Here is a 20,621-nt window from a genome sequence, read left to right on the forward strand (position 1 = left end):
CCTTTACTCAATACTTTGTTGAAGCACCTAGGCAGAGATTACAGCATTGAGTCTTCTTGGGTATGACGCTGCAAGCTTGGCATACCTGTATTTGGGGAGTTTCTCCCATTCTTCTGGGCAGATTCTCTCAAGCTCTGTCAGGTTGGATGGGGAGCATTGCTGCATTGTTATTTTCAGGTCTCTCCAGAGATGTTCGATCGGGTTCAAGTCTGGGCTCTGGCTGGGCCACTCAAGGACATTCAGACACTTGTCCAGAAGCCACTCCTGCATTGTATTGGCTGTGTGCTTAGGGTCGTTGTCCTGTTGGAAGGTGAACCTTCACCCCAGTCTGAAGTCCTGAGTGCTCTGGATCAGATTTTCATCAAGGATCTCTCTGTACTTTGCTCCATTCATATTTTCCTCGATCCTGACTATTCTCCCAGTCCTTGCCGCTGAATAACATCCCCACAGCATGATGCTGCCACCACCATGCTTCCCCGTAGGGATGGTGCCAGGTTTCCTCCAGAAGTGACGCTTGCCATTCAGGCCAAAGAGTTCAAAGAATCTTGTTTCTCATCGTCTGCAACTCTTTAGGGGCCTTTTGGCGAACTCCAAGCGGGCTGTCATGTGCATTTTACTGAGGAGTGGCTTCCGTCTGGCCACTCTACCTTAAAGGCCTTATTGGTGGAGTGCTGCAGAGATGGTTGTCCTTCTGGAAGATTGTCCAATCTCCAAAGAGGATCTCTAGAGCTCTGTCAGAGAGACCATGAGGTTCTTGGTCACCTCCCTGATCAAGGCCCTTCTCCCCCGATTGCTCAGTTTGGCTGAGCGGTCAGCTCTAGGTTGAGTATTGGTGGTTCCGAACATCTTACATTTAAGGATGGTGGAGGCCACTTTGTTCTTGGGGAGCTTCAATGCTGCCAACATTTTTTGGTACCCTTCCTCAGATCTGTGCCTCGACACTATCCTGTCTCGGAGCTATAAGGACAATTCCTTCGACCTCATTCCATGGTTTTTGCTCTGACAAGCACTGTCAATTATGGGACCTCATAGACAGGTGTGTGCCTTTCCACATCATGTCCAATCAATTTAATTTATGACAGGTGGACACCAATCAAGTTGTTGAAACATCTCAACTATGACTAATGGAAAAAGGATGCACCTGAGCTACATTTCGAGTCTCATAGCAATAGGGCTGAACACAGTACATTTTACATTTTTTTTTACATTTTAAGTCATTTAGCAGACGCTCTTATCCAGAGCGACTTACAGTAGTGAATGCATACATTTCATACATTTTTTTTTGCTGGCCCCCCGTGGGAATCAAACCCACAACCCTGGCGTTGCAAACACCATGCTCTACCAACTGAGCTACAGGGAAGGCTAATTACAGTACTTATTTAAATAAGGTATTTCTGTTTTTTATTTGCAATACATTTGCAAAACGTTCTAAAAACCTGTTTTTGCTTTGTCATTAGGGGGCATTGTGTCACGTTCGTCGTACAGAGCGGACCAAGGCGCAGCGTGAGTTGAGTTCCACATACTTTATTATATAGTGAAACTACCAAAACCATAAACAAACGTAAAACGAACGTGAAAGCCGTAGTGCTAAACACACTAACACAAACAATATCCCACAACCCAGGTGGGAACAATGGAGAACTTAAGTATGATCCCCAATTAGAGACAACGAACATCAGCTGCCTCTAATTGGGAACCATACCAAGAGCACCAACATAGAAATGAAAAGACTAGAACACCCCCTAGTCACGCCCTGACCTACAACAGAGTTTTTTTTCTTTAATCCATTTTAGAATAAGGATGTAAACTAACAAAATGTGGAAAAAGTCAAGGGGTCTGAATACTTTCAGAAGGCACTGTAAGTGCATATCAGACATGTATTTGTTTTCTGCTGACACTGTTTTGAGGCTCATGAAAATAGTCCATTCTAAATCAAAACAAATGTCACACATATATTATTTAGTATATGTAAAGACAAGATCAAATCAAGAATAATAGGGCGTGACAGTACTCCCCCCCCAAAAGGTGTGGACTCCGGCCGCAAAACCTGAAACCAAATGGGGAGTGTAGGGGGGTGACCAGTGTCGGTGGCGGCTCCGGTGCGGGTCACCGCCCCTGCCCAGACCCTGGATCCAGCCATGGCTCCGGGCTGAACGCCGTGCCTGGACTGGGCATCGGCGAGAGGAAGGCTCCGGCCTTGGAGCGGTACTGGATGCCGTGCCTGGACTGGGTACCGGCGCAGAGGAGGGCTCCGGACATGGAACTGGGTTGGACGCCGTGCCTGGCCTGGGCACCGGCGCAGAGGAAGGTCCCTCAAAAAAATTCAGGTTGGTTTTCTTTGGATTTTCTCCTACCATATACAGTTGAAGTTGGAAGTTTACATTCACTTAGGTTGGAGTCATTAAAACTAATTTTTCAACCACTCCACACATTTCTTGTTAACAAACTATAGTTTTGACAAGTCGGTTAGGACATCTACTTTGTGCATGACATGAGTAATTTTTCCAACAATTGTTTACAGACAGATTATTTCACTTATAATTCACTGTATCACAATTCCAGTGGGTCAGACGTTTACATACACTAAGTTGACTCTGCCTTTAAACAGCTTGGAAAAATCCAGAAAATTATGTTATGGCTTTAGACTCTTCTGATAGGCTAATTTACATAATTTGAGTCAATTGGAGGTATACCTGTGGATGTATTTCAAGGCCTACCTTCAAACTCAGTGCCTCTTTGCTTGACATCATGGGAAAATCAAAAGAAATCAGCATAGACCTCAGAAAACAAGTTGTAGACCTCCACAAGTCTGGTTCATCCTTCGGAGCAATTTCCAAACACCTGAAGGTACCACGTTCATCTGTACAAACAATAGTACGCAAGTATAAACACCATGGGACCACGCAGCCGTCATACCGCTCAGGAAGGAGACGCGTTCTGTCTCCTAGAGATGAACGTACTTTGGTGCGAAAAGTGCAAATTAATCCCAGAACAACAGCAAAGGACCTTGTGAAGATGCTGGAGGAAACAGGTACAAAAGTATCTATATCCACAGTAAAATGAGTCCTATATTGACATAACCTGAAAGGCCGTTCAGCAAGGAAGAAGCAACTGCTCCAAAACCGCCATAAAAAAGCCAGACTATGGTTTGCAATTGCACATGGGGACAAAGATCGTACTTTTTGTAGAAATGTCCTCAGGTCTGATGAAACAAAAATAGAACTGTTTGACCATAATGACCATCGTTATGTTTGGAGGGAAAGGGGGGGGCTTGCAAGCCGAAGAACACCATCCCAACCATGAAGCACGGGGGTGGCAGCATCATGTTGTGGGGGTGCTTTGCTGCAGGAGGGACTGGTGCACTACACAAAATAGATGGCTTCATGAGGAAAGAAAATTATGTGGATATATTGAAGCAAAATCTGAAGACATCAGTCAGGAAGTTAAAGCTTGGTTGCAAATGGGTCTTCCAAATGGACAATGACCCCAAACATACTTCCAAAGTTGTGGCAAAATGGCTTAAGGAAAACAAAGTCAAGGTATTGTAGTGGCCATCACAAAGCCCTGACCTCAATCCTATAGAAAATTTGTGAGCAGAACTGAAAAAGCGTGTGCGAGCAAGGAGGCCTACAAACCTGACTCCGTTACACCAGCTCTGTCAGGAGGAATGGGCCAAACTTCACCCAACTTATTGTGGGAAGCTTGTGGAAGGCTACCGAAACGTTTGACCCAAGTTAAACAATTTAAAGGCAATGCTACCGAATGCTAATTGAGTGTATGTAAACTTATGACCCACTGGGAATGTGATGAAAGAAATAAAAGCTGAAATAATTAATTCTCTCTACTATTATTCTGACATTTCACATTCTTAAAATAAAATGGTGATCCTAACTGACCTAAGACAGGGATTTTTACTAGGATAAAATGTCAGGAATTGTGAAAAACTGAGTTTAAATGAATTTGGTTAAGTTGTATGTAAACTTCTGACTTCAACTGTATATTGTGTTATATACATTATTTTAACATTTCTACAAACTTCAAATTGTTTTCTTTCCAATGGTACCAATTATATGCATTTCCTGGCTTCAGGGCCTGAGCAACAGGCATTTTACTTTGGGCACGTCATTCAGGCGGAAATGGAGAAGAAAAGTGGCCTAGCCCTAAGAAGTTTTAACGGCCCTTGCCTTAAGTGCGAGCAAAATATTCTTTGTCCGCCCCACTCTTGACAGCAGAGAGAAAAAATATACTTTTTAGAGTACATTTCCGGAAATTCGACATATTTTGCAATGGGGCGTAGAGAAAATGTTGTACTTTAAAATAAAGTTTTCTGCAATTCTGCAGTTTGCCATGGGGCGAAGAGAAGGTTTTGCAATTTTGCCTGCATGTTTCAAATCAAATCAAAGTTTATTTGTCACATGTGCCGAATACAACAGGTGTAGACCTTACAGTGAAATGCTTACTTACAGGCTCTAACCAATAGTGCAAAAAAGGTATTAGGTGAACAATAGGTAGGTAAATAAATAAAACAACAGTAAAAAGACAGGCTATATACAGTAGCGAGGCTATAAAAGTAGCGAGGCTACATACAGACACCGGTTAGTCAGGCTGATTGAGGTAGTATGTACATGTAGATATGGTTAAAGTGACAGTGCATATATGATGAACAGAGAGTAGCAGTAGCGTAAAAGAGGGGTTGGCGGGTGGTGGGTGGCGGGACACAATGCAGATAGCCCGGATACCCAATGTGCGGGAGCACTGGTTGGTCGGCCCAATTGAGGTAGTATGTACATGAATGTATAGTTAAAGTGACTATTCATATATGATAAACAGAGTGTAGCAGCAGTGTAAAAAGAGGGGTTGGGGGATGTGGATACGGATGTGGGTATGGATGTGGGTACGCAGACCCTCGAGCCACAATGGCCCCTCATGATGAGTTCAGATGTTTTGTGGCCCCACCCCCATCAAAGTTCGCCATCCCTGTTCTAGAGCCTAAAGGCTACTGTACAATGATTAGGAATAACAAGGATACCGTACAAAACATGGAGCAGAGTGGTTCCTAAATGGGGGCCATTGTTACTATATGCTACAAAGAACATTGTAGCTGCTTCAAAAGGAGGTACAGTATGTGAAGTATGGAGACTGAGTCAGCCCTGTACTGTGCTAATTATCTTAAGGCAGCTTACTGTAACATTGATGCCTGTCTCACCTTTGCCCTGTAATTCACGGCACTGCAAACACAGTTGTTAAACTGCTGCCCTATGTCCGTAGAGTCATTGAAGGAAGGGAAAGGGGATATTTAGTCTGTTGTACAACTGAATGCCTTCAAATGAAATGTGTCTTTAGCATTTAAACACTGGTCACTTTAATAATGTTTACATACTGTTTTACCCACTTTATATGTATACACTGTATTCTAGGCATGGCTCATTTTATATAACTGAACATAACTTTTATATTCATATACTGTCCATACTGTATATACATACCATTCACATAAATATATATTTATGTTCTGTACTCTGGTCCAGAAGCAAAATTATTGCAATTCTATCTATTTTGCCGTGGGGTATTGTTCTGTGTATTTAAATACTCTATTATCGACATAGCTCATTTTATTATTTCTACTACTGTACATTGCATTGTAGTTTCACTGTTTATACACATCGCATATTTATTTACATACTGGATTCTTGACATGTCTCACTCTAATATATCTACCGCTGCACATATCATTCTTAGTAAATCTTGTGTAAATTCATCCTGTGTACAGTAAATACGTATAGATTGCAATTGGATTACTGTTATAGTGCTATTTGGGTTAATTCATTTTGACATTTCAAAAGTATACAAATAATATTTAAAAAACATTTGAGATTATTTGTGTACTTGTTGACATTTTACTTTATTGTTCGGAGCTAGTAACATAATATTTTTGCTGCAACCGCTATAACTTGTGCAAAACTGTGTGTGCGACCAATCAACTTTGATTTGATTTGACTTCCCAGTTCTGGCAGTAGGCTAGCTGCAACTAGCTTATGGAGGCCCTCTTCCTATGTACATCAGAGACATTTTCATCTGATATTTATCCAATAAATTACTTTTACTGTATCCATATCTCTGTAAAATTAGCTCCTCTGGAACATCAATTGCCTTCTAATGGATAATTTTAATCAAGTCAAAATCCTAGGTCAGAAGGGTTTAATGAAGTCCTCAATATCTTTTCTGCATTACAGACATTCATTTATATCACAATGCCCAAGCCATTGGGTCCCTGGATCTTTAATCAAGTTCCTCCAATCCCTCGGGTATTAGAACAACATTAGCAGAGATTTGTAGAAAACTTAAAAACTCAATTATGACCCTTAGTACAGAAAAAGCAGAAAAACTTCTCCGTGAACTCCAGGGGTAATATACTTTTCTTGCTGAAGGATCTTTTTTTTGGGAGAGATTTGGGAAACATTGTAATACCATAGATTAGTGTTCTATTCATAGAATGTTGGACAGATTGCATATAAAATAGAACGCTGTTAAAAAGGATTTTCATACCTTTTTTTACAGTAATAGGAATAGCCATACAACAGAGATATTTTCATATCAGAATTGTGGCTAGTAGTTGAACCTAATGGACAGAGAAGAAAATACTTGATCTTAGCTTAGTTTAAAGAGAGAGGAGAGAAGTAATGAGGCTCAATTTGATGGGAACCTGTCATCCTAAAATGTACTAGACAGCCCAGGCTTAAGAGCGAAACAACCTGAAAAGACCACAGCACATCAACAAGAGTCAGACTGATTGGAACCCCATGTAGCCATGTTATAGCTGCAACCTATTTCTTTTAGTCCACTATTTCATTGATTAAACATCCCAAAATGATCATTTGGAGGTCCTCACCTTTCATTGAAGTCATGGACAATATATCATCAGTGAAGAGAAATAGGCTAAGCTTTTATTTATTTAATAAAAAAAATGTTTAAATGTATTAATCGTTATAATCTCCCTATGGAGAGAATATCGGCAGATTTACTTTTTTTGAGACAGCAAACCTAAACATCTCTCCAAGTTTTAGAGAGTTGCTTAAAGCGTCAGCTTTGCTCATATAACTGGACTGACATGAGGAAACTGAAACCGAAAATAGCCATTATATAACATCGCACACAGCCGCACACACACACACACACACACACACACACACACACACACACACACACACACACACACACACACACACACACACACACACACACACACACACACACACTCACTCACTCAGTCAGTCACATTCACACTGACACAGATATTGTTACATTGTAATAGCATACAAACGTTAAATGCACTCTGATTGACTAAAGAAATGTGTCTGGTAGTTGGACATTGTTTAATGAAAATCATATCACGTTCTCAACTTTGGCACTTTCTTTTCAGCAGATAAAAACCCAAATCCACTCACAGTGTTGATTGCCTGAGGGAGTCCTGCCAAGGTGTAATGGCCTATGATGGAAAGTCAGACGTGAAAACAGAAAGTGCAAACAACCTTCATCTGGTAGCTCCGTATGTAAATCTTTTGATTTCATTTCAACCGATCCAAATTGAGCTATACATGCAGGTGTGTATTAAAGGCTGTACACTTATTTAAAATTCAATAAAAGCTTCAAGGACAGAATGAGAGTCTGATTGCTTTAATATTTAAAATGGTCAGAAAGGGCTGATCTTATTCCAGTACTATAGGGAGTTGGTAATACATGCAACATATTTTAACAGGGTACCAGGGAGAGAGATCTGGAGAGGGTATGGCTGAACACGGCTAAGTTTAAAATTGTTCAATCTGTCGGTTTTGTTTTAGATAAAAATGTTAGAGGATCACCGTGATATTGTTGCATTTCACATCAAGTAGCTGTCAGGGAGCTAGAACTTATGTGATGAAAAGACTGTCACAACTTCACCCCAAACTCCCTGGGACACTGTCCCTTACTTCCGTCCCATGTATATATCGTTTTCTTTGAAAAATATTTAGTATATATTTTTAATATTTTTTATCTCAATTTCCATCTACGGACTGAACATACTCTCCTGCAACCCGCCTCACCCAATGTGGTACGGATCTGCAATTTTTTACACTTTAGAACCGGAACCCCCATCAGAAGCTAGCCAGCTAACTAGCTACTAGCTAGTAGACAGTTAGCCACTGCTAGTGGTCATCACCGTTAACTCGGACATCAGTAAGCCTCAGCCCGGTCAATTCCTGCCAGTCTGCACAGCACGATATCAACCCAGAGCATATCGGACTGCTTTCTCTACCACATCTCCAGATTCCTACCGCAAGCTCTGAACCTTTACACCCGATCATCGCAGCTAGCTAGCTGCTATCCAAGTGGCTACTCCTGGCTAACGTCTCTGTCCCGAAGCAAGCATCAGTTAGCCTGGAGCTAGCCTGGAGCTAGGCCCATCTCCCAGCTAGCCGAAGAGGTCCTTCAGCCAATTCTTGGGCTACAATACCTATTTTGCCAATTGGACTGGACCCTTTTACTGCTGACACGGAGCCCCGCCGATCCATCACGACTGGTCTACCGACGTAACCGTCCGAGGGGGTCTCAACAGGCTATTCTGTTACGATGATGTCGAAGAACCATCTACTAGCCCCGGCCCGCTAGCTTTTCTGAACGCTGTGTCCCCTGCTCACCTAACGTAGTAGTGACTACCGAACAGAACCCTGACTCACCTATTGCTGCTCTTTTGACCCTATGATCACTCGGCTACACAGCTGATGCCCCCTGGACTGTTTTAATAGCACGGTACCTCATTTTGTTTACCTGTCGGCTCCAGCCTCAAACTCAGGTCCTGTATGTACCTAACCAACCCGCTCTGCCCATTCATCACCATTTACCCGTTGTTGTCTTAGCTCTCCTGATCAACACCTGTGATTGCTTTATGCCTCTCTCTAATGTCAATATGCCTTGTCTACTGCTGTCTTGGCTAGTTCTTACTGTTTTATTTCACTGTAGAGCCCTCAGTCCTGCTCAAAATGCCTTAGATAGCTCTTTTGTCCCACCCCACACACATACGGAGAACTCACCTGGCTTAACTGGTGCCTCCAGAGACAAAACCTCTCTCATCGTCACTCAACGCCTAGGTATACCTCCACTGCACTCACATCCTACCATACCATTGTCTGTACATTATGCCCTGAATCTATTCTACCATGCCCAGAAATCTGCTCCTTTTATTCTCTGTCCCCAACGCACTAGACGACCAGCTTTTATAGCCTTTAGCCATACCCTTATCCCAGTCCTCCTCTGATCCTCTGGTGATGTAGAGCTTAACTCAGGCCCTGTAGTCCCGAGTTCCACTCCTATTCCCCAGGCGTTATCTTTTGTTGACTTCTGTAACCATAAAAGCCTTGGTTTCATGCATGTCAACATCAGAAGCCTCCTCCCTAAGTTTGTTTTATTCACTGCTTTAGCACACTCCGCCAACCCTGATGTCCTAGCCGTTTCTGAATCCTGGCTTAGGAAGGCTATCAAAATTTCTGAAATGTCCATCCCCAACTACAACATTTTCCTCCAAGATAGAACTGCCAAAGGGGTTGGAGTTGCAATCTGCTGCAACGTTCTGTCATGGGCGGCAGGTAGCCTAGTGGTTAGAGTGTTGGACTAGTAATTGTAAAGGTTGCAAGATCAAATTCCTGAGCTGACAAGATAAAAATCTGTTGTTCTGCCCCTGAACAAGGCACCATTCCTAGGCTGCCATTGAAAATAAGAATATTCTTAAATATTTTGTTCTTTACTGACTTGCCTTGTTAAATAAAATAAATGCTATCCAGGGCTGTGCCCAAACATTTTAAGCTTTTTCTTTTAAAAATCCACCTTTCCAGAAATAAGTCTCCCACTGTTGCTGCCTGTTATAGACCCCCCTCAGCCCCCAGCTGTGTCCTGGACACCGTATGTAAATTAATTGCTCCCCATTTATCTTCAGAGTGTGTACTGTTAGGTGACCTAAACTGGGATATGCTTAACACCCCGGCCATCCTACAATCTAAGCTAGATGCCCTCAATCTCACACAAATTATCAAGGAACCTACCAGGTACAACCCTAAATCCATAAACACGGGCACCCTCATAGATATCATCCTGTCCAACCTGACCTCTAAATACTCCTCTGCTGTCTTCAACCAGGATCTTAGCGATCACTGCCTCATTGCCTGTGTCCGTAATGGGTCCGCGGTCAAATGACCACCCCTCATCACTGTCAAACGCTCCCTAAAGCACTTCAGCGAGCAGCCTTTCTAATCGTTCTGGCCTGGGTATCTGGAAGGATATTGACCTCATTCCGTCAGTAGAGGATGCCTGGTTATTCTTTAAAAGTGCTTTCCTCACCATGTTAAATAAGCATGCCCCATTCAAAAAATGTCCCCCATTTCTCCTTCACCCAAATCCAGATAGCTGATGTTCTGAAAGAGCTGCAAAATATGGACCCCTACAAATCAGCTGGGCTAGACAATCTGCACCCTCTCCTTCTAAAATGATCCGCCACAATTTTTGAAAACCCTATTACTAGACTTTTTAACCTCTCTTTTGTATTGTCTGCGATCTCTAAAGATTGAAAAGCTGCCGTGGACATCCCCCTCTTCAAAGGGGGAGACACTCTAGACCCAAACTGTTACAGACCTTTATCTATCCTACCCTTCCTTTATTAAGGCTTTGAAAGCCAAGTTAACAAACAGATCACCGACCATTTCGAATCCCACCGTACCTTCTCCGCTATGCAATCTGGTTTCCGAGTGGGTCATGGGTGCACTTCAGCCACGCTCAATGTCCTAAACGATATCATAACCGCCATCGATAAAAGTCAAAACTGTGCAGCCGTCTTCATCGACCTGGCCAAGGCTTTTGACTCTGTCAATCATCGCATTCTTATCGGCAGACTCAACAGCCTTGGTTTCTCAAATGACTGCCTTGCCTGGTTCACCAACTACTTCTCAGATAGAGTTCAGTGTGTCAAATCAGAGGGCCTGTTGTCCGGACCTCTGGCACTCTCTATGGGTGTGCCACAGGGTTCAATTCTCAGGCCAACTCTTTTCTCTGTATACATCAATGATGTCACTCTTGCTGCTGGTGATTCTCTGATCCACCTCTACGCAGACGACCCCATTCTGTATACTTGTGGCCCTTCTTTGGACACTGTGTTAACTAACCTCTAGACGAGCTTCAATGCCATATAACTCTTCTTCCGTGGCCTCCAACTGCCCTTAAATGCAAGTAAAACTAAATGCATGCTCTTCAACCGATCGCTGCCCACACCTGCCTGCCCGTCCAGCATCAATACTCTGGACGGTTCTGACTTAGAATATGTGGACAACTACAAACACCTAGGTGTCTGGTTAGACTGTAAACTCTCCTTCCAGACTCACACTAAGCATCTCCAATCCAAAATTAAATCTAGAATCGGCTTCCTATTTTGCAACAACGCATCCTTCACTCATGCTGCCCAACATACCCTCGTAAAACTGACTATCCTACTGATCCTTGATTTCGGCGATGTCATTTACAAAATAGCCTGCAACACTCTACTCAGCAAATTGGATGTAGTCTATCACAGTGCCATTCGTTTTGTCACCAAAGCCCCATATACTACCCAGCGCTGCGACCTGTATGCTCTCGTTGGCTGGCCATCACTTCATATTCGTTGCCAAACCCACTGGCTCCAGATCATCTAGAAGTCTTTGCTTGGTAAAGCCCCGGCTTATCTCAGCTCACTGGTCAGCATAGCAGCACCCACCCATAGCACGCATTCCAGCAGGTATATTTCACTGGTCATCCCCAAAGCCAACTCCTCCTTTGGCCACCTTTCCTTCCATGTCTCTGCTGCCAATGACTGGAACGAATTGCAAAAATCACTGAAGCTGGAGTCTTATATCTCCCTCACTAACTTTAAACATCTCCCTCACTAACTTTAAACATCATTTTTTCTCCTTTCCACCCCAGTAGCTCTACTTTCACATTCATCTTCTGCACATCTATCACTCCAGTGTTTAATTGCTAAATTGTAATTATTTTGCCACTATGGCCTATTTATTGCCTTACCTCCCTAATCTACTACATTTGCACACACTGTATATAGATTTTTCTATTGTGTTGTTTACTGTACGTTTGTTTATCCCATGTGTGACTCTGTATTGTTTGTGTCGCACTGCTTTGCTTTATCTTGGCCAGATCGCAGTTTTAAATGAGAACTTGTTCTCAACTGGCCTACCTGGTTAAATAAAGGTGAAATAAAATAAAACAATAAAAATATATATCATTATATTTATATTTACTTTTATTTGAACAGGGAAGTCATATTTAGACTGAAGTCTCTTTTACAAATGAGCCCTGCCCAATACAAAACTAACCACATACAACAGGCAAGTATAGATAAACATAAATATAGACAATATACACATTAAATACACATTAAGATTCATAACACAGTCAATTAAAATGAACACATTCATCATTATAAAAATCCTCTGTCAGCTGTTTAAATTGCCTTATAAACCTATTTTGGAGATTATTCCAAACATACAGTATGGTACAAAGAAATTAAAGGCTGATTTACCTAATTCTGTAGACACCAAAGGAGTCTCCAAAGTTAACCAACCCTGTGAACAGGTTTGATTACTTGTCATTTTAAGTCTTAACAGTGATGTTGGGTAAGTCGGAAGCTTATGGAACAGGGCCTTGTAAACAAAAAGAGCGTAATGATGTGATCTACATGAATTTAAAGAGGTCCATCCAACCTTTTAAGTAAGGAATGCGGTGATGAGTAATAAAACTGTATCCTGTGATAAAACAAAGGGCGCTATGATAAACCGCATCCAGGGGTTTAAGAGCAAAGGCAGCTGCACTTTGATAAATAGTATCATCATAATCAAGAACAGGTAGAAAGGTTGACTGCACAATCTGCTTCCTGCTGAAACAGGCCAGATCTGTTTCTATAAATAAAAGCCTGTTTTGAATCTTAGCTTCTTAACAAGCTCATGTGTATGCTTTTTAAACTTTAAATCATTGGCCATCCAAATACCAAGGTATTGTATGCAGAATCATCCAATTAGTGAAGGTGTAATCCATCTGAGACAATCTTATGAGAACTTGAAAACATCATGTATTTAGTTTTTCCCATATTAACTCAGTAAGGGTGTCACACCCTGACCTTAGAGAGCCTTTTTTATTCTTTATTTTGTTAGGTCAGGGTGTGACTTGGGTGGGCATATCTATGTTTCTATTTCTTTGTTGGCCTAGTATGGTTCCCAATCAGAGGCAGCTGTTTATCGTTGTCTCTGATTGGGGATCATACTTAGGTAGCCCTTCTTCCCAGCTGTGATTGTGGGATCTTGTTTGTGTGTAGTTGCTTTCTGCACTGCATGTATCTTTATGTTCGTTTTTGTATTTTGTTGTTTTTTCCGGTGTCATTATTAATAAAAGTAAAATGTACGCCTACCATGCTGCACCTTGGTCTCATTCCAACAAAGGACATAACGAAGGGCTTCCTGTACAGCTCCAAAGTCAGACAGTAGCCTTGTCACAGCCAGGTCAGCAGTCAGGGCAATTGCGTACATAATAGTATAAATCCCCATATTGATGAAATGTAAAATGTTTAAAAGATTGACCAAAGGCATTTATATAAATAGTCAAAAGAACAGGTCCTAGTGTCAACCCCTGCAGAACACCTTTATGTACGTCAAGAATTTCAGACTTAGCCCAATCAATCACAATGGCCTGAGTTCTGTCACTAAGATAATCATGAAACTATGAGCAGGCGTCAGAGCTCAGGCCAATCGAGGACAACTTGTTCAATAAAATAGCATGATCAACAGTTCAAATGCCTTTGACAGGTCAAATCAAATTTGATTCGTCATATACACATATTTATCAGATGTTATTGTGGTTGTAGGGAAATGCTTGTGTTCCTAGCTCCAACAATGCAGTAGTATCTAACAATTCACAACAAAACACACAAATCTAAAAGTAAAAACAAGGTAAAATGATCAAAAGAAGGTCAAACCAAGTCCACAAACAAGGCAGCACAATGAATTTTAACGTTTAAAACATTGACAACTAATGTGGTTGCTGTGATAGTGCTGTGCCCTGGCCTATTTATTTTCAAAATACAATGCTCAGATCAAAAAGAGCAAAGTTGCTTATTTTCCAAAGATTCAATAATCTTAGCTAGACAGGGAAGCCTGGCGATGGGACGATAATTATTAAGATCTCTGCTGTCCCTGCCCTTATGGAGTGGCAGAACATAAGATGTTTTCCATACTTTAGGAATATTTCCTGATAACAATGTTAGATTTAAAATATGGATTACTGAGCCAGCAATGAAGGGGGCAGCACACTTGAGCATACCCGGCTCCAATTGTTCAGCCCCTGTGGATTTCTTGGTATCTATAGCAAGTAAGGCAAGGACTTATTTTTCTGTGAATTGCCAAAATGTTAGAGATTGTGCTGAAAGAGAGTGCAATCTCAGAGAGAGTGCGCTGAAATAAAATGACGATTAAATGCATCTATGTTGGCATTTTTGTCCGTAATGGGGCCAGAGTGTAGGAAGTACAACCCTTCAGAGATTTGACAGTTTTCCTGAATTTAGCCAGATTTCCCTGACAATCTGAAAGTGGTTACATAAACAGATTTAGCCGTTCTGATTAGTTTTATACATTGATTCCTCAGTTGCTTAAAAGATTGCCAATCCGGGCCTAAGCCCGGATTCCTGGCCTGTACCCAGGCAACATTTTTCTTACGAATGACTTCAGATAATTCAGGACTGAACCAGGCACTTGAGATACCTTTAACTCTCTGAGTATTCAATGATGATTATCTACATAGTGTTGAAGACATTTACAAAAATGCTTAAAGCTAAATCAGGTTCAGGATATCTTAAATACAATCAAGGTCACTAAAATAAATATAATGTAAAAAAGCCTGTTCACTGAAGTTTTTAAAGTTCCTCTTTGTGATGAAACGAGGCTTAGATTTATGCATTCTCACATCTTTAACACAAACAACTGGGCATTGGTCAGTAATGTCTTTGGCAAAGACACCTTTAGAAGCATATTTCTCTGGTGTATTTGTTAAAACATTCAGAGTTGACTTTGAAGGATCTTTAGGGTTGGGCACTGTAGGCTTAGTCACCAGCTGGGTTAGGTTTAGATCATTACACAGATGGTCTGAAGTCTGCATTTCCCAATCACAATTTAGGTCACCCAGGATAATAACTTCTGATTTAGTAAAAGAAGACAACAAACTAGGTGGAGTAAAGACTTTTTGTGACCTCCAGGCCTGGTAATACATCAACCTTTGCACAGGCATATCTGGTATGAATGGCACCACACGTCAGCTGTCACATAGCATGAGCTAGGTCTGGGTCACCTCATGGTCCTTAAAGGAAAACTCCACTCAAAAACTATCTTCATGATGTTGTGGCAAGTGACACTTTGCTTCTTGAAAGTCCAATATCTTGAAAACTTGACTGCTGACAAGCAAAACATTTTGGGACAGTATCAACAGTGGACTAATGAAAAAAAGACCAAAAGATAGTTCTTGGGTGGATTTTTCCTTTAAGTCAAGAAAGAAGAGGAGTAGGCAGACAGTACACTGCAATAAAATAATACATATAGGAACAGTCGGCATTGTACACCAGGACGCACATCCGCAATCCTTTTCGACTACTAGCGTTGTGGACATAAACTGACGTGTCTCTAGAAATAAGAGGTGGGGACAAGTAAATGTCACATGACACGAAAATAAACTATATACAACATTATCACGTCAGTGTATAGAGGAAACATGAAAAATAAAGCACAGGAATGTATACAAAGGAAGTGCGTAAAGGGATAATCTATCAGAGTTGCTTGTGTAAAAAAATGGTATATGCACTAATGCATAAAGAAAAAGACTCACACCATGGTGATTATCAAAAACCAAGGAAAATACACAAAAGGCTATATACTGGTCAAGTCTAGGAAGGTCTAGATACTAGAGAAAATAGGTTAGCTCTAGTTGTTCGTTTAAACCATGGGGAGCGAATGTATCTAAGAGGTGGATCCATTTAGCCTTTTATTTGGAGTAGGAAACAAACAAAATCACCCTTTAAGTCAAGACCAGAGCATATCAAATAAAGCAACGTCATACATACATGCAAAGTGGAGTGCCAGTGTCCTCTGATTAGTATGAGGACTTCATCATTTGACTTTGACCGTTATCAAAGTCAAAGTCAAAGTAAATTTTTCTTGGGCTCCCGAGTGGCACAGAGGTCTAAGGCACTGCATCTCAGTCCTAACAGGTATCACTACAGACCCTGGTACGATTCCAGGCTGTATGTGATTGGCTGTGATTGGGAGTCCTATAGGGTGGTGCACAATTGGCCCAGTGTCATCTGGGGTAGGCCATCATTGTAAATAAAAATGTGTTCTTAACTGACTTGCCTAGCTAAATGAAAACTTTAGAATTGGTGTTGATAAATAATTGACTCATTCAGTTTCTGCTGAGACTTTATAACATCTAGATTGGAAGCTAAAATGAGGATTTATGTATACATATGAATATGCCATGTTTGGACAAGACCTGTGACAGCCAGGCTCTGCACAGCTGCCTGTGACTCAGAGATGCCGGAGCAAAGGGTAATCTTTCTCTCTATGGTAAGGTAGCTCGGTAGATGGTAGCGTCCCACCTGGCCAACATCCGGTGAAATTCAAATTACAGAATTTATAAATATTTAACTTTCATAAAATCACAAGTATAATACATCTAAATAAAGCTTAACTTCTTATTAATTCAGCCGCTGTGTCAGATTTCAAAAAGGCTTTACGGCAAAAGCACACCATGCGATTATCTGAGGACAGCGCCCCACATACAAAACCATGAAAAACATATTTCAACCCGGCAGGTGCGACACGAAAGTCAGAAATAGCGATATAAAAAATGCCTTAGCTTTGATGATCTTCTTCTGTTGGCACTCCAAAAGGTCCCAGTTACATCACAAATGGTCCTTTTGTTCGATAATGTCCTTCTTTATATCCATAAAACTTAGTTTAGCTGGCGCGCTTCTGTCAATAATCCACCCAGTTTCCCTCCATCAAAATGCATACAAAATGAATCCCAAACGTTACTAATAAACTTTTCCAAACAAGTCAAACAATGTTTATAATCAAATCTTAGGTACCCTAATATGTAAATAAACGATAAAATTTAAGACGGAGAATCGTTATTGTCTTTACCGGAGAAAAATACCAAAGAACGCGCTCTCATTCACGCGCTTGGAAACACTACAGTCAAAATGGGAGCCACTAATGTTTCCAAAAACCAGCCTGAAACTCTTCCTAAAGACTGTTGACATCTAGTGGAAGCCCTAGGAACTGCAATCTGGGAGGACTTCGCCTTATAATAAAAGTGACAGCCATTGAAAATAGTGGTAGGCTGAATTTTTTTTTTTTATGGTTTGTCCTCGGGGTTTCGCCTACCTTATCAGTTCTGTTATACTCACAGACATTATTTTAACAGTTTTAGAAACTTTAGAGTGTTTTCTATCCAAATCTACCAATTATCTGCATATCCTAGCTTCTGGGCCTGAGTAACAGGCAGTTTACTTTGGGCATGCTTTTCATCCGGACGTGAAAATACTGCCCCCTACCCAAGAGAAGTTAACCAGGGGGAACAATTTCCTTAATGAATGTGTGGTCGATAGAGTTACATGTAATGGAGGGCTATTTCCCACAGGACAGGAAGAAGAAATCACAGTTAGGTTGGGAGTGTTTTGTTGTAGCATCTCTGGATTTAATGGGCTCGAAGAACTCAGTTAGAGTTAAGCAGACCGGGCAAGACATTTTTAAAATGTGAACCAGTAATCAAGAGAACATTCAATCTATGTTGTTTGGTGAGTTTAGGATACAAATGAAAACAAGATATGCAGTTGTGTGTATTGATGAAAACAAGTGAAATCAAGTCATGACAGTAATGTGATATAACATGGACAATTAACCATCATAAATACATAAACAGGATGATGGTTATGTGATTAAATCAAATCAATTCAACATTTATTTGTCACGTGCACTGAATACAACAGGTGTAGACCTTACAGTGAAATGCTTACTTACAGGCTCTAACCAATAGTGCAAAAAAGGTATTAGGTGAACAATAGGTAGGTAAATAAATAAAACAACAGTAAAAATACAGGCTATTTACAGTAGCAAGGCTATAGAAGTAGCGAGGCTACATACAGACACCGGTTAGTCAGGCTGATTGAGGTAGTATGTACATGTAGATATGGTTAAAGTGACTATGCATATATGATAAACAGAGAGTAGCAGTAGCGTAAAAGAGGGGTTGGTGGGTGGTGGGTGGTACACAATGCAGATAGCCCGGTTAGCCAATGTGCGGGAGCACTGGTTGGTCGGCCCAATTGAGGTAGTATGTACATGAATATATAGTTAAAGTGACTATGCATATATGATAAACAGAGAGTAGCAGCAGCGTAAAAAGAGGGGTTGGGGGGGCACACAATGCAAATAGTCCGGGTAGCCATTTGATTACCTGTTCAGGAGTCTTATGCCTTGGGGGTTAAAAACTGTTGAGAAGCCTTTTTGTCCTAGACTTGGCACTCCGGTACCACTTGCCATGCGGTAGTAGAGAGAACAGTCTATGACTGGGGTGGCTGGGGTCTTTGACAATATTTAGGGCCTTCTTCTGACACTGCCTGCTGTAGAGGTCCTGGATGGCAGGCAGCTTAGCCCCAGTGATGTACTGAGCCATACACACTACCCTCTGTAGTGCCTTGCAGTCAGAGGCCGAGCAATTGCCGTACCAGGCAGTGATGCAACCAGTCAGGATGCTCTCGATGTTGCAGCTGTAGAACCTTTTGAGGATCTCAGGATCCATGCAAAATCTTTTTAGTTTCCTGAGGGGGAATAGGCTTTGTCATGCCCTCTTCACGACTGTCTTGGTGTGTTTGGACCATTCTAGTTTGTTGTTGATGTGGACACCAAGGAACTTGAAGCTCTCAACCTGCTCCACTACAGCCCCGTCGAAGGGAATGGGGGCGTGCTTGGTCCTCCTTTTCCTGTAGTCCACAATAATCTCCTTAGTCTTGGTTACGTTGAGGGATAGGTTGTTATTCTGGCACCACCCGGCCAGGTCTCTGACTTCCTCCCTATAGACTGTCTCATCGTTGTCGGTGATCAGGCCTATGATCCTGATACTGTTTCACTGTTGCCACTTACAGTGGTTCCTCCTTAAAAACTTGTGTCATGCTGCAGCACACCTTGCGGGCTGCTGCAGCAGCATTCTATGGCACGTTATTTAATTGTCAGACATTTTTTACGTTAATGCAAGTTAGTGCTAGTTTGACCACCAGAGGACAACTTTGAGAAGCATTTTATAGTGTCCCATATTGGCATTACTAGAGAATTTAAAAACTTTTTTGTAATAACATAGTACATGGGATTGATTTTAAGAAATTTGGCTTCATTAATTTGATTAATATTATGGTGTTTCTATACGTGAAAATGAAAAGCCCTGAATGAAAAATATACAACGTGATGGCCGGGAGTATCAAATCAAATCAAATGTATTTATAAAGCCCTTCTTACATCAGCTGATGTTACAAAGTGCTGTACAGAAACCCAGCCTAAACCCCCAAACAGCAAGCAATGCAGGTGTAGAAGCATGGTGGATATGAAAAACTCCCTTGAAAGGCCAGAACCTAGGAAGAAACCTAGAGAGGAACCAGGCAATGAGGGGTGGCCAGTCCTCTTCTGGCTGTGCCAGCTGGGGATTACAACAGAATATGGCCAAGATGTTCAAATGTTCATAGATGACCAGCAGGGTCAAATAATAATAATAGTAGGCTACAGCATAAGAGGATTTGAGGATTCTAAATTAATATCTAAGAGGCATAACATTTCCACACCCTAATTTTAGTGTAACCTATACTCATTTCGCCTATGATAGGCCTACACTATATCAACAACAAAAAAATGAAATGACTTGACTCGCCGCCAATAATTACATTTAGAGGATTGGAGGATTCGAAATTAGGGCATTTTCCGTTAGGATCTGTGAGAATATCTAAGGGGCTTTTTTATAATTCTAACTTTAATTATGAATTATTAATTAATTAATTATTAATTAATAATAATAATAATCGCTTTGTTTAAAAAGTAACGATATTTTGGAGATTTCATTTTCATTTAACCTAGAGTGAGCGATAAAAAGGCAATTCTTGAACATGGGGTGAGACATTCTCACTCATTTGTAAATAAAGCCAGTTTGTTATTTAGAATTATTTAATTCTGGAGAAACCTAACTTGATTATTTAGCAGACATCACTTGCTTATATTCAGTAAACACATATATCTTAAGAGTATCATGGAATATAATTGAACATTTTCGTTTCTCCATGCCTGTCTCTAGGCTATATATAAGGCTATATATAATGATATTTTTGAGATTATTTCGGGTTTTTTTAAACGACAGTGAGTGATTGTAATCTGAATAAAGACCAAAATAATGTTTACAAAGGCCTAAATATAGCCCTGCTAATAGCCATAATGACGCTGTACAATGTGACCATGTGTGTTTGAAATCGTATTTTC

Source organism: Salmo salar, chromosome ssa12 (genome assembly GCF_905237065.1).
Source record: "Salmo salar chromosome ssa12, Ssal_v3.1, whole genome shotgun sequence".
Classification (NCBI taxonomy): domain Eukaryota; kingdom Metazoa; phylum Chordata; class Actinopteri; order Salmoniformes; family Salmonidae; genus Salmo; species Salmo salar.